The sequence below is a fragment of the Myotis brandtii genome, unplaced genomic scaffold (genome assembly GCF_000412655.1).
Source record: "Myotis brandtii unplaced genomic scaffold, ASM41265v1 scaffold244, whole genome shotgun sequence".
NCBI lineage: Eukaryota > Metazoa > Chordata > Mammalia > Chiroptera > Vespertilionidae > Myotis > Myotis brandtii.
In genome coordinates, this window is record NW_005359225.1 from 3,564,740 (window position 1) to 3,577,075 (window position 12,336).

The 12,336-nt window shown below is 45.1% G+C and overlaps 1 long non-coding RNA gene across 1 annotated transcript in view; it reads left to right on the top strand.

The window, feature by feature from the left end:
• Positions 1 to 11,721, top strand: part of LOC106726258 — a 13,361-nt gene extending 1,640 nt beyond the window's left edge. The window contains exons 2-3 of the long non-coding RNA XR_001362286.1: positions 10,404 to 10,559; positions 11,343 to 11,721. This is a non-coding gene — a long non-coding RNA (uncharacterized LOC106726258). The remainder of the gene's footprint in view (positions 1 to 10,403; positions 10,560 to 11,342) is intronic.
• The last annotated feature ends 615 nt before the right edge of the window (positions 11,722 to 12,336 follow it).

The following is a 12,336-nucleotide window of genomic DNA, read 5'->3' on the forward strand; positions in this document are numbered from 1 at the left end:
GGTCAGCAGAGGGGGGGGGGGGGGGGGGGGGGGCATTTCCCTGAGCGCCTTAGAGATAAGGGGATCAGGAAGGTGCTACCAAGTGGGAGCCAGAAGGGAGGGGGGCGAGGAACGGGGGCACACAGATCCTAGAGAAAGTCATCTCTCTTCAGTCCCTTCCCCAACCTTCCGGACTGATCTAGGCCTCGGACCTTCGTTTGCTGGATAGCAAAGTAGTCATGGGTGATTCGGAGGCCGTCTTGGGCTACCATCCCCATAATTTCCATGGGAGGGAGGGGGATGGTTCTCCTCCCTCGATCGTGGGCGGGGCTACATTTTCTTTCCCAGTCTCGGTTGCACAGCCTGGCCCTTTAAGCTTCCTTCCCTCACTCCTGGGTTTCCATAATCCTGACCTCAAGCTACCCAGGCGCTTGCTTCGGCCCTTCGTGCGGTGCGTGCCTTGCTGGAGGATTCGCCATGGCCGATCCTATTAGCCACTGAGCTCATCCCCTCCGTGCAGCCCCAGTTTCCACCTCCCCCAAACCACGCTGTTCTCTATCTTGTGCCTTTCTGTCCCTGGAATGTCCTACCTTCTCCAAGCTAAAATTTCTGCCCCTATAGCAGAAGGACAGAAGGATAGAAGAAAGGAACAGAGGAAAGTAGGGATCCAGACCCCCACCTCAGCTCTCTCTGCTCCCCTCCCTGAAGGGGTGATGGGGGGAACCGTGCAGACAACTCTAGATTACTTTCTTTGGATTTAGCAACCAGATGAAAAGGAAAGGTTCTACAGCAGCAGTGTGGCATTCAAGGGGAAGACTCCCCCATCATCCTCCCAAAGAGGGGGTTCTCTGACAGAACAAGGGGGAGAAGGATGCTTTGCAAACTAGAACTACAGATGCTGCTGCAGACTCGAAATGCAGCTGGACCTGGCATAGGTCTCTAAAATGTTGGTCAATGACCTTCTTTGAGATGCTAATAAAAGGTGTAGACTCTGCCCAGGAAAAAAAAATGCACACACGTCACATTTTGCATGTAATTCCTGAGAGGTCATAGACTCCTGAAGCCTGATGAGTACTGTTGAGACTGTTTTTAGTTCCCAAAGCTGTGTAGACTGATGGGAAGAGTGTGACTGACAAGTGAGAGGCACTGAGAGCATAACGGGAATCCCGGCTCCCGCAGTCCTGGCTTTGAGAGACTGTCTGTTTAAATCAACTAAAATTTATTGAGACCAACAAGCCAACAGTAACTTTCATGTTTCTTTTATAACTGGGGTATATAGTACTATTGACAGAGAAAAAAGTATTTTGCTATCTCAAATGTCTGTGGTGGATGAATAGCTCACAGTTATATATTGTTTAGAGAATAGTAAACTGGTTCATCAAATTAAAATTCACTAATATTTTCTAGAGAGTAATATACTAGTAATGAGAATAATTAATACTATTTCTTTTTGTTGTTGTTGTTAAATCCTCACCCAAGAATATTTTTCCATTGATTTTTAGAGAGAGTGGAAGGGAGGGGGAGAGACAGAGAGAGAAACATCGATGAGACACATCGATTGAATGCCTCCCACAGGAGCCCCCAACCAGGGCCAGGGATTGAGCCTGCAACCAAGGTACATACCCTTGACCAGAATCAAACCTGAGACCCTTCAGTCCACAGGCCGACACTCTATCCACTGAGCAAAACCAGCTAGGACAATACTATTTCTTTTTGCCAAAAAAATCCTGCAATGTGAGCAAAAGAAAAGCCACTTATGTAAAAGTTTTTAATAATAATTTAGTGATATAACTTACATACCCCAAAATTCACTGTTTTACAGTGTACAGTTCAGTGTTCTATATATGCACAGGAATGTGCAACCATCACTACTATCTAATTTCAGAACATTTTCATCACCCAAAAAAGAAATTCTATACCCTTCAGCAGTCACTCTTTCCTTGCGGCAATCCTCCTTCCTTCCAGTCCCTGGCAACCACAAATCTACTTCCTGTGTATGGATTTGCCTACTATGGTCATTTCTTATAAGTGAAATCATACAATATGTGGCCTTTTGTAAACTGGCTTCTTTCACTTAACATAATGTTTTCAAGGTTCATCCATGTTGTAGCATGTATCAACACTTCATTCCTTTTTCTTGATGAATACTATTCCATTATATGGATATACCATGTTTTATTTATTAATTTACTAGAGGCCTGGTGCACAAAAATTTGTGCACTGGGGGGAGGGGGGTCCCCTCAGCCCGGCCTGTGCCCTCTCGCAGTCTGGGACCCCTCGGGGGATGACCACCTGCTGGCTTAGGCCTGCTCCCCGGGGTATTGGGCCTAAGCTGGCAATCAGACATCTCTCTGGCAGCCCAGCAGCCCTCGGGGGATGGCCACTTGCCAGCGGGGAGCAGACCTAAGCTGCAGTCAGACATCCTTAGCACTGCTGAGGAGGCAGGAGAGGCTCCCACCACCAAAGCTGTACTGGCAACCATCAGCCTGGCTTGTGGCTGAGCAGAGCTCCCCCATGTGGGAGCACACTGACCACCAGAGGGCAGCTCCTGCATTGAGCGTCTTCCCCCTGGTGGTCAGTGTGTGTCATAGTGACTAGTCATTCCCAGTTGTTCTGCTGTTAGGGTCAGTTTGCATATTACCCTTTTACTACATAGGATAGAGGCCTGGTGCATGGGTGGGGGTCCCCACTGGGGTGCCTGGCCAGTCTGGGTGAGGGGCTGAGGGCCGTTTTCAGGCTGGCGGGCGACTGAAGCTCCCAGCCTCTTTTTTTCTTTTTTCTTTTTTATTCTGGGATTTATTTACCTTCTATAATTGAAACTTTGTTGTCATCCTGCTCGCTCCAGCTCTGAGGCCACGGTCTGCTTAAAGTAGGTACCTGGGGGTTTGTTTAGCTTCTATAATTGAAACTTTGTTGCTTTCAGAGCTGTTGCTTTCGGAGCTCAGAGCTGGGCCGCGGCAGGCAGGGAACCTTGGCTTCCTCCATCACTGGAGCAAGCAAGCCTCCTGCTCACTTCAGCTGCATGGCTGCCGGCCGCCATCTTGGTTGGCGGTTAATTTGCATATCGCCCTGATTAGCCAATGGGAAGCATATCGAAGGTACGGTCAATTACCCTTTTTGTCTTTTATTAGATAGGATTAGTTAATGGACATCTGAGTGGTTTCCACTTTCTAGCTATTATGAAAAATGCTGCTATGAATATTTGTGTACACGTTTTTGCATGGATATATGTTTTCAGTTCTCTTGGTTGTGATATTTCTGGGTCATATGGTAACTGTTTGTTTAACATTCTGAGGAACTGTCAAACTATTTTCCAAAGTGGCTATATCAAAGTTCCAATTTTTTTCACAATCCTTGTTATTGTCTGTCTTTTTTATTATAGCCCTCCTAGTAGGTGAAAATTATCTCACTGTGGTTTTGAGTTTTAGTTTCTCTAATGCCCAATGATGTTGAGCATCTTTTCATGTGATTATTAGCCATTTGTCTATCTTCTTTGGAGAAATGTTTATTCTAATCTGTCTACTTTTTAGTTGGATATTTTAAAAATATTTTTTAATTGATTTTTAGAGAGAGAGGTAGGGAGAGGGAGAAGGGAAAGAGAAATATTGATAAGAGAGAAACACCAACCGGCTGTCTCCTGCACGCCCCCTTCTAGGGATCAAGCCTGCAACTCCAGCATGTGCCCTGATGGAATTGAACCAACGACCTCCTGGCGTATGAGTCGATGCTCAACCATTGAGCCACACCAGCCGGGCTGGATTATTTATTTATTTTTTTAAATATATTTTATTTATTTTTGCAGAGAGGAAGAGACAGGGATAGAGAGTATGAAACATCAATGAGAGAGAAACATCAATCAGCTGCCTCCTGCACAACTCCCACTGGGGATGTGCCCACAACCAAGGTACATGCCCTTGACCGGAATCGAACCTGGGACCCTTCAGTCTGCAGGCAGACGCTCTATCCACTGAGCCAAACCAGTTAGGGCTGGATTACTTATTTTTTAATGTTGAGTTGTAGAAAGATTTTTAAACTAAGATATGTAAATAATTGAAGGGGAAAATAAATGAAATGGTGTAAGGTCCTTGCGGTGTTTCAGGAGTTTGAATAGTAGAGAGGGCTATGTGGAGGCTTAGTGAACCCAGAAGGTAACATACTTACATTTCCTGGATGGGAGTGTCCAGAAAAGAATCCCCGCCCATGAGGGAGGATGAGGAGGACAACAATCTCTTGGTGGAAAGCCTTTTCAGAGGGGTGCATCCGTGCTTCTTGGAGCAGAAGAAGTTAGTTTTATGTGTCAACCTGGCTGGGCTATAGTACCTAGTTATTCCATCAAACGCTAATCTAGGTGTTGCTGTGAAGGTATTTTGTATGTCGTTAACCTCTACAATCCGTTGACTTTAAGTAAAGGAGATTATCCTTGATAATCATTCAATTAGTTGAAGGGTCTTGAGAGCAAAACTGAGGAAGAAGATTGTATAGTGTGTGGACTATAGTCTCAGTCCCTGCCTGGGAGTTTCCAGCCTGCTGGCCTGTTCTTTGTCTTATGTCCGTCTGCAAGAATACTCGTCTTTAGATGAAGAGGTGTCTTTTAGCCTCCAGTGCTCTGACCATTTAGTTCCAGAGTTTTGAGAACAAACGATGCCTTCCAGCTTTTCTCCAAGGTCTTTGACTTGCTCTCTGAAGGTCTCCAGCTCTTCATTCACGTGCTCATCTTGTCATTTGCTTCAGAACTTTCTTCCTCTTGCTCCCAGTAATAATGGACAGATAATTTCCTCAGAGACTCCATTTCTTTCTTTCTCTTGACAAAGTTCAGTCACTTCAATTCCTCTTCTCTGAAGATGGTGACCTTCAGTCGAGGCTTGCTCGGCCTAAAGACTTCTAAGATCGGTCATGTGGGCTTTTCCTGTCTTCTTTTTCAGCAATGTTGATGTAGCATTGATTTTTCTCTCCATCTTGGGTGTTTAATTGCACACTCAACTTTTCAACATAAGTCAGTTTCCTCCTGGCTCTTCTTGTTTGGACATAAATATTGTCTCCACCTGCTCATTCCAAGTTTTACCCACATGCTCTTCTCTGTGGGAAGCTGTCACGTCTTTCATCTTTACCCAACATTTCTCCAGAGACTTGGTCTAGACTCTTCACACACGCCCTGGAGAGCTCTATGAGTCTGTCTTTTGTTGCCCATATAGTTTTAAGTTTGCTTTTGCTACTTATATTTTTCTAGATTTGGTTTCTGCTTCAACAGATAGTTTCTTTCTCACATTATAAGAGATTGGCTTATCTTGATCTGAATATTGAGGTTTGGTGTGTGTGTTTTTTCCCCCAGCTGGTTTGCTATTAAGCATAAGATGTACCAAATAATGGGGTTAGATGTATCCAGGGCATCTGGCACTTGGGGCACTTCTTTCATTGCAGGGCGAAACTGACAAGAGCTTTAATTGTACTAGAACTAGTGCTGAATTGCTAAGGTATATCCCTTGACTCTTAATGCAGAATTTTCTTTTTCATTAACTAAAATATTCTGCCTAAAACCAAGAGAACTGTTAACACACGTACTGTCATGGCCAATGTAACTATTTCCCATTGATGCCTGGGAGAGGGAGACTTGGTCTCACATTGTCAGGTACTTCTGCATAGAACTCTGCAGTGTCTCCTGAGTTCGCCAACAGTGCAGGTCCCTGGCAGGAGGAAGCCCCTCCATGGTGCCCAGGCTGCACAGAGCCCACTCTGTTGTCGCCAAGTCCTTCTGCGCTCAATCTGTCGTGGAGAACACTGAGCAAGTTTCTTCCCAGAAGAAAGCCTGCATCTGGCAGCTGGGCAGACCGTGAGTGAAAGGGTCAAGAGGGGACAGGACTGATACAGCAGCCCTGTGTCAGATACCCCAAGACCCTCAATCTTGTCCAGGGCCCCTTCTTTTCTCGACTTAAACCCCTCCTTTGTGGTCCTGGAGGCCTCAGTGCATGCCCTGCCCTCTGCCTGGAAAGTGCTTCCACTTGCTGCCCACCTGGAGTCAAGGCTAATCCTGTACTTACCTGGACCTCATCATCCCTGTTCCCAGTGCCCAGGGCAGGGCATGGCACAGAATAGGTTCTCAGTGCTCCAAGAATGTTCATAGAGATAATAAATGAATGAATGAGTGAATGAGTGAATGAATGAACAGATGAATGAGGGACAAAGCCATCATTTGCCTTCCCTGCAGATTAATACATAACGCTAACTCTGTTGCCTCAGCAGCTGGTTCCCTTAGGAGAGTTTAAAACTCCTTTCAGAACTGGGTGCAGGATGGTGGAGAGAAGGGGAGGCGGCTGCAGCTCTGCCCCTGGCTTCTTATCCCGCCTGCTGCTCCCAACCTGCCTCCCCCAAAGGGGGAGTTACCTAACCTCTTGAGTGTCCTTTCCTCACCTGTAAATGGGAAGAGCAATGTCTCCCTCATGTGATGTTGTGAGGATTAACATAAGGGAGAACTTGGAGCCCGGCAGGTAAGGGGTTCAAAACATTTTAGTGAACTTCTTGATTCCATTATCCAAAGTATAGCAACTCCTTCCATCAAACAAGTATTTGGTTATTCCACCCAGGTTTAGCAAGAGCATCAAGAAAATAAAATAGCTGCTATCAATCCAAGAAAAGGAGATAAAACATTTTACTGTTAAGATTGTATGCCTGGGGTGGGGGGGTGTTGGGGGCCTAATATATGGTGAATATTTGATGTTGGGTGGTGGGCATACAGTGCAATATATACATATCTTATATGATAGAAATCTACATCTGAAACCTATATGATCCTGTTAACCAAAGTCACCCCAATAAATTTAATTTAAAAAAGATTGTAAGCCCAGTAAACATGGGATAATTACAAACTACTAGAATTAATAAGAGAATTGGGCAAGGTGACTGTATATAAGATAAACATAAAACACAAAGCTTTAAAAAATTTTTATTGATTGATTTTGAGAGAGAGAGAGAGATTTGTTGTTCCACTTATTTACGCATTCATTGGTTGATTCTTGTATGTGCCCTGACCAGGGATTGAACCTGCAACCTTGGCATATCAGGACAACACTCTAATCAACTGAGCTACCCAGCCAGGGCAGTTATTTTTTTTTAAGAAAAATTTATCTTAAGCTACAAAAAGCAGCTGCAGACTGTTAGCTCCCCTTCTGGAACCCTGGCCACCACCAGGCCTCGCTGGTTCAGCCACTCTTCAATGCCTTCCCTAGTTCTCAGAGGAGCACTCACTGCCACAAAGCTTCAAGAAAAGTGTCAATCTTTTTGTCTACTCTTAGAATGAATACCTACAGACAAAATTGGGGGTAAAATTACCTTTATAGCAACTCTGAGATACTCCAGAATACACTTAACAAGAAAAGTAAAAAACCTATAAAGAGAAAGCCACAAAATCTTATTAAAAGATACAATACGCCCTAGCTGGTTTGGCTCAGTGGATAGAGCATCAGCCTGGGGACTGAAGGGACCCGGGGTTCGATTCTAGTCAAGGGCACATGCCCGGGTTGTGAGCTCGATTCCCAGTAGGGGGCGTGTAGGAGGCAGCCAATCAATGATTCTCTCTCATCATCGATGTTTCTATCTCTCTCTCCCTCTCCCTTCCTCTCTGAAATTAATAAAAATATATTTTTAAGTTGTTTCTTTTTTTTAAAACCCATTATGTTGTACATCTAAAACTAAATACAATATTATTATTATTATTTTAATCCTCACCTGAGGATATTTTTCCATTGATTTTTAGAGAGAGTGGAAGAGAGAAAGACAGAAATATAGATGTGAGAGAAACACATCGATTGGTTGCCTTCTGCACGAGCCTGCAACCGAGTATGTGCCCTTGACCAGAATCAAACTGGGGACCCTTTGGTCCACAGGCTGACGCTCTACCCACTGAGCAAAACCGTCTAGGTCAGCGGTTCTCAACCTTGGTTGCACATTAGAATCACCTGGGAATCTTTTTAAAATCCTGATTTCTGGGCCTCATCCTCCGGAAATTCTGTTTGGATGAGGCCCAGAAATCAGGGTTTTAAAAAGATTCCCAGGTGATTCTAATGTGCAGCCAAGGTTGAGAACCACTGGTCTAGGTCCTAAAAACAATATTATATGTCGTTATATCTCAATTAAAACATTAAATTTATAAAAAATAGTTTCTTTTCATCCCACTAAATATAGTCAGACAACTTTTTAAAGAATGTCATTTTAAAAGCACATCAAGTTATTTGCCTTCCCCAGAGCACCCGCAGATCTCCTTTCTGCTTGTGATCAGGCTCAAACACCTCCAGCTGTTGTTCCTGGTTGAAGCCAAATCCCTGCAGTTGAGAAAATGCATGACTGCCCCTTAGTGGCTACATTTGGTTGCTGCACTCAAACTGGGTGCCCCGATCAATTAGGACTTTCCAATGCTTTAGCCAAGGTGAAGAACTAGGTAAATTGGATTCGGTTGTGAGCTGGCATTTTAGAACAACCCTTCCAGCCGAGGTGACCTGAAAGTCCTGTCTTGGGGGTAGCACCTATAACAGTGATGGCGAACCTATGACACGCGTGTCAGAGGTGACACGCGAACTCATTTTTTTGGTTGATTTTTCTTTGTTAAATGGCATTTAAATATATAAAATAAATATCAAAAATATAAGTCTTTGTTTTACTATGGTTGAAAATATCAAAAACATTTCTATATGTGACACGGCACCAGAGTTAAGTTAGGGTTTTTCAAAATGCTGACACGCCGAGCTCAAAAGGTTCACCATCACTGACCTATAAAGTTACCAGCAGCCTGTCCTTCATGGGGCAGAGATGGGTTAGAATGGGAGTGGGGAGGGGCTGCTGAAGTTTCCTCCTGAAGAACAACCTGCTAGAGGTGTGGCCTTGGCGTTCTCAGAACACAGTACTTGGCAGGACCTTGGCTGTGCCCACATAGCAGAGATCCTGTGGCCTTGCTTCTTCGGAGCATCTCCCTTCTACTCGGGTGACAGGCACAGAAAGGAAGACAGGAGTGAGCGCATCCTGAGTGAGATGGAAAGCAGTGGAGAGTTGTCAACAAAGAAATGACGTGATTTGTATAAAAGCTCACTCTTTGGGGAGATGGGAGGAACTGGTGATTTCTTGAGATGAGACCTGGTAAGTGAAGGGCCATGGAAAGTGGGTCCGTTAGGGTGGGAGCTGGAGGCATTACCTCCCACTTCTCACACCTGGGCCTTCTCCTGTATGCGGCTTGAGGAGCAAGTCTGGTTGAGAGGACAGAGCCCATTGCAATCAGTAAATATTGACATTGGTCAATTCTAGTTTATATCTACCCTACTACCACTATCTTAAGGTTTCCTCTTTGCTTAATGCTTTGTCATGCCAAGAGGCTATGGGACACACACCACTAGCTCCACTCAGCAGTGCAAATATAAAATCTATAATAAAAGCATAATATGCTAATTAGACCAGACAGCTGAGCAACCTTCTGGACGTCCTTCCAGATGACCTTCCTTCCAAATGAAGCCGCAGTGGCGGGGGCTGAGGCAGAGGCGGTTAGGGACAATCAGGCAGGCAGGCAGAGTGGTTAGGGCTGATGAGGCAGGCAGGCAAAGTGGTTAGAGGCAATCAGGCAGGCAGGCAGAATGGTTAGGGCTGATGAGGCAGGCAGGTGAGCAGTTAGGAGTCAGTGGTCCCGGATTGTGAGAGGGATGTCAAGTTGCTGGTTTAGGTCCGATCCTGTAGGGGTCCCTGTGGGATCGGGCCTAAACCGGCAGTGGGACATCCCCTGAGGGGTCCCAGATTTCGAGAGGGTGTAGGCCAGGCTGAGGGACACTCCCCCTCCCATGCACAAATTTCGTGCACTGGGCCTCTAGTAGGGTATAAAAGGGGGGAGCATACAAGCAGAGAAGTAGGGCACAAGCAGCCCTTAGAACTCTCATTACCCCTGTGGCCAGAGTCCCAGCAGAAAGGGCCCTGTTCCAGTAGTGCTGAAATGGAGAAGGAAAATGTTTTGCTGACATGAATGATTTTAAAAGAAGGAAGTTTTTATTTCTTTAAAAAAATTTTTAAATTACAGTTGACATACAATATTGTATTAGTTTCAGGTGTGCAACATAGTGATTAGAAATTTATATTACTTACAAAGGAACTTTAAAATGGAGTGCCTATGGGGAGGCAGCAGCTGTGTGAGTGACTATGTCACATTGGAAAGCCCCCTGTTGAGGAAGTGGTCTAGTTAGAAAGGGGAGCCCCTAGGACCCAGTGGCTGATACCACTGGGACAATTGCGATGTGGTGAGCGGGCTGTCTAGGGCGAGGAAATGAGTCTCTAAGGCCATTCAGATATGTCTCTTCTCACACTTAAATATTCTGTGACAATGAGGATGCTTTTGGCTGTAACTGAGTCTTCGTAACTGAAAGTGACTTAAGCCATAGAAATGCTATCATCTCCCTTTACAGGACATCAGCAGAACTGTCCCTAGATTGGCTCAGTGGCTCAGCCTGTCACCCAGGACCTTGCCATCTCTCCCCTCGGACACCCTCCTGGGCAACATCTTCCCTCAAGGTTGCAGGATGGCTGCTGGAGATCCAAATGTCACAGCATTACAGGACAATGTACAAAACCTTCTCCCCTCGTCTCTTCTTTTGCATCAGGGAGGGGACTTTTTCTTAAAATTCTGCCCCCACCCTTGGCCAGGAGACTTCCCCTTTCATCGCACTTGTTAGAACTGGGCGCACAGGCAGGGGGTGAGGACTGCTACCACGGCTGGCTTGGAAAAGCCATGGTTCATCCTATCAACAGGGAAGAAAGAGAGAGGCCTGCTGGGAAGTGACCACTTGTACCTACCATTACATGTTTTTGTTCTTTTCTTTGATTACAAAAGTCATATATGTTCATTGCAGAAAATGTGGGAAATCCAGAGAAGGATAAAGAAGAAACTAAAATCTCCTAATGTTCTGCCACCCAGATCCAACTATTTTGCACATGTTTTATCCATCTCTGCACTGCATTCCTCCTCCTGCCCCCTCCACCCTCCTTTGCACCAGCCCTTTAAAGCTGCCCACCCTACTCTCAAGCACATAAAAGTTTGTTGTAGGCCGAGGCCCCAGACTCTTCCTCACTCTTTTTTTTCTTTAACTTTGAAAAAAAAATGAGAAATAACAGTGTGTGTATAATGGATACATGTAGTCTAAAGAATAGCAGTGAAACAAACACTTGTGACCCACCTTTCAGCTTGAAAAAGAAAGCATTACTGATCCTTTGAGGCCCTGATCACACCCACTCCTTTCTCTTCCTGAATTCGCTATTGCTTACTGTATTAGTCAGTTGTTGCTGTGAAAATGCCATGTCTTGCCTCAAAACTCAATGAAAATTTATCTCACGTTCATGGTCCGTAGGTTAACTGCTTTGCCCTAATCTCGGCTGGGCTTGGTGGGTGGGTTGGCTGGGTTGGCTCCAGGCTGCAGACTGGATCCAGATCGGCTCCACGTGTCTCTCGTCCTGCTTGGATCAGAGTCCACCTGGGGCACAGTCTTCTTCCCAAAGCCCAGTGAAGCCTGAGAGCCACATCAAACAGCACAAGCACAGTTAAGGTACGGTGGCTCCTGTCATGTCTGCTAATATCCATCCCACTGGCCAAACCAAGTCACAGGGCCGCACCCAACCTCAATGGGGCAGGAAGTGCAGTCCCTTCGGAGTGGAGGGAGGTACAGTGAATATTTGCTAAACCAAAATCCAGACTATCATAGACATGCCTGTGGTTTTCTTCATGGTTTTACCAAATAGGAGCGTATCCCTAAGTAATATGTCCGTTGTTTTCTTCTGTCTTTGAACTTTGTATACATGGATTCAGAGTAAACATGTTTTCTCTGAGGCACTTTCTCCTGCTTCCCCCTTACCTGCTCTCTCCCTATTTTATCAGGATGCTTGGTTGTGAACACAGACACCAATCCTGGCTCACTTAAAGGAAAGGAGTTTATTGGAAGGGTGTTGGATGGTTCACAGAATTGACGGGAGGGTTGGAGAACCAGGCTGAGGAAGTGGATGCAGATCAGTTCTCGCTTGGGTCAGAAGACGGAGGGGGATTCCCTGTAAATGGACACAAAGAAACTCTTTCGGGTGATGGAAATATTTTGTATCTTGACTGTGATGGTGGTTACCTGGGATATATATATGCTTGTCAAGACTCACCAAACTATACACTTTAAAAGAGTGCAGTTTATTGATTGTAAATTATATATCAGGTTGATATTTTTAAAAGGGGACCTGCTTCATTTCATAATAATTTTTAAAAGTATGAAGTGGCCAGTGTTTGAGAAAGCAACTGTGGGTTCTCTCCAGACCAGTTTTATAAGGTTTAGGGTGATGTTACTGGCTCTATACCTGGTTCTC